Source organism: Heteronotia binoei, chromosome 4, assembly GCF_032191835.1.
Source record: "Heteronotia binoei isolate CCM8104 ecotype False Entrance Well chromosome 4, APGP_CSIRO_Hbin_v1, whole genome shotgun sequence".
NCBI classification, from domain to species: Eukaryota; Metazoa; Chordata; class Lepidosauria; order Squamata; family Gekkonidae; genus Heteronotia; species Heteronotia binoei.
In genome coordinates, this window is record NC_083226.1 from 180,272,600 (window position 1) to 180,274,714 (window position 2,115).

General features: G+C 50.4%; 1 non-coding gene across 1 annotated transcript; it reads right to left on the minus strand.

Annotated features, from left to right (window-relative positions):
* Positions 1 to 848: 848 nt before the first annotated feature.
* Positions 849 to 920, minus strand: TRNAT-GGU (transfer RNA threonine (anticodon GGU)). Its single transcript has one exon. It is a non-coding gene; the product is annotated as a tRNA-Thr (tRNA).
* Positions 921 to 2,115: the final 1,195 nt, after the last annotated feature.

A 2,115-nucleotide genomic window follows, 5' to 3' on the forward strand; every position in this document is an offset into this window, starting at 1 on the left:
TCGATTTGTAGCCAACTTGTGGTGATCTAATAAGGTTTTCAGGACAAGAGACATTGAGAGGGGTTTTGCCATTGCCTGCTCCTGCGCTGCAACCCTGGACTTCTTTGGTGGTCTCCCATCCAAGTACTGGAGCAGAGGTCCATCAGTGGCTATTAGCCACAGCTTATTGTTGGAACTCTGTCTGGGGCAGTGATGCTCTGTATTCTTGTGTTGGGGGGGGCACAGTGGAAGGGCATCCTGGCCCCACTGGTGGATCTCTTGATGGCATTTGGGTTTTTTGGCCACTGTGTGACACAGAGTGTTGAACTGGATGGGCCATTGGCTTGATCCAACATGGCTTCTCTTATGTTCTTATGTGACACAGAGTGTTGGACTGGATGGGCCATTGGCTTGATCCAACATGGCTTCTCTTATGTTCTTATGTGACACAGAGTGTTGGACTGGATGGGCCATTGGCCTGATCCAACATGGCTTCTCTTATGTTCTTATGTGACACAGAGTGTTGAACTGGATGGGCCATTGGCTTGATCCAACATGGCTTCTCTTATGTTCTTATGTGACACAGAGTGTTGGACTGGATGGGCCATTGGCCTGATCCAACAGGGCTTCTCTTATGTGACACAGAGTGTTGGACTGGATGGGCCATTGGCCTGATCCAACAGGGTCTCCAGCTGAGGTTATTCACACCTACTTGCCTGGACCCTTTTTAGTTGGAGATGCCGGGGATTGAACCTGGGACCTTCTGCTTACCAAGCAGATGCTCTAGCACTGAGCCACAACCCCATTCATGGTTCTCCAGGGTCTCAAGCTGAGGTTTTTCATGCCTATTTGCCTGGACCCTTTTTAGTTGGAGATGCCAGGGATCGAACCTGGGACCTTCTGCTTACCAAGCAGATGCTCTACCACTGAGCCACAGCCCCATTCATGGCTCTCCAGGGTCTCCAGCTGAGGTTTTTCACGCCTACTTGCCTGGACCCTTTTTACTTGGAGATGCCGGGGATTGAACCTGGGACCTTCTGCTTACCAAGCAGATGCTCTACCCCTGAGCCACCGCCCTTCCAGGTCTTACAATAATGCAGTAATTTCTTAATCTTAGACTAATGTGAAATTATTTTATAATCGTTATCTGTGACCTAAAGTGGGAATACGAACTGGGCCTCATTCTAGTTAACTTCTAGATATACTTCGTTTTACCCTGATGTGAGTCCTGGTTCTTGCATGGAAAGTATCCAACCTCCCCCCCCACCCCCCTTTCCCCCAGCGAGGACCTCTGATGAGAGCCCAGCTGGTTGCTACACAGCAGCAGGAACCCGTTATCGACAAGCAACAGCTGGGCTTTCGAGCGCTCATTCTATCAAGGATATTTCCTTGTGGCTTCCCTCTTGGCTAAGCCAATGGGAATGTCCCCCCTCCAAGGGGGCTGACTGCCATGCGTTGGACAAAGCTGGAGGACCGAGATAAAACGATGGTGGTTGCCAAGTTTCATGGTAGTCAGTGTGAGATACAAATGGGGCTATAGTAGCTGATGTTTTAGGGCAGGGGTTCCCAACCCCAGGCCCATGGTCTGTTAGCAATCGAGCCATGAGTTGTATATTTATTTCATTATATATTACAATGTAGTAGTAACAACAACAACAATAATAAGACATTAGATTTATATCCTGCCCTCCACTCCAAATCTCAGAGCGACTCACAATCTCCTTTATCTTCCTCCCCCACAACAGACACCCTGTGAGGTGGGTGGGGCTGAGAGAGCTCTCCCAGAAGCTGCCCTTTTGAGGACAGAGTCTCAGAGCAGCCTGCAATCTCCTTTCCCTTCCTCCCCCACAAAAGACATCCTGTGAGGTGGGTGGGGCTGAGAGAGCTCTTCCAGAAGCTGCCCTTTCGAGGACAGAGTCTCAGAGCAGCCTGAAATCTCCTTTCCCTTCCTCCCCCACAAAAGACACCCTGTGAGGTGGGTGGGGCTGAGAGAGCTCTTCCAGAAGCTGCCCTTTCGAGGACAGAGTCTCAGAGCGGCCTACAATCTCCTTTCCCTGCCTCCCACACAACAGACACCCTGTGAGGTAGGTGAGGCTGAGAGACCTCTCCCAGAAGCTGCCCTTTCAAGAACAGAGT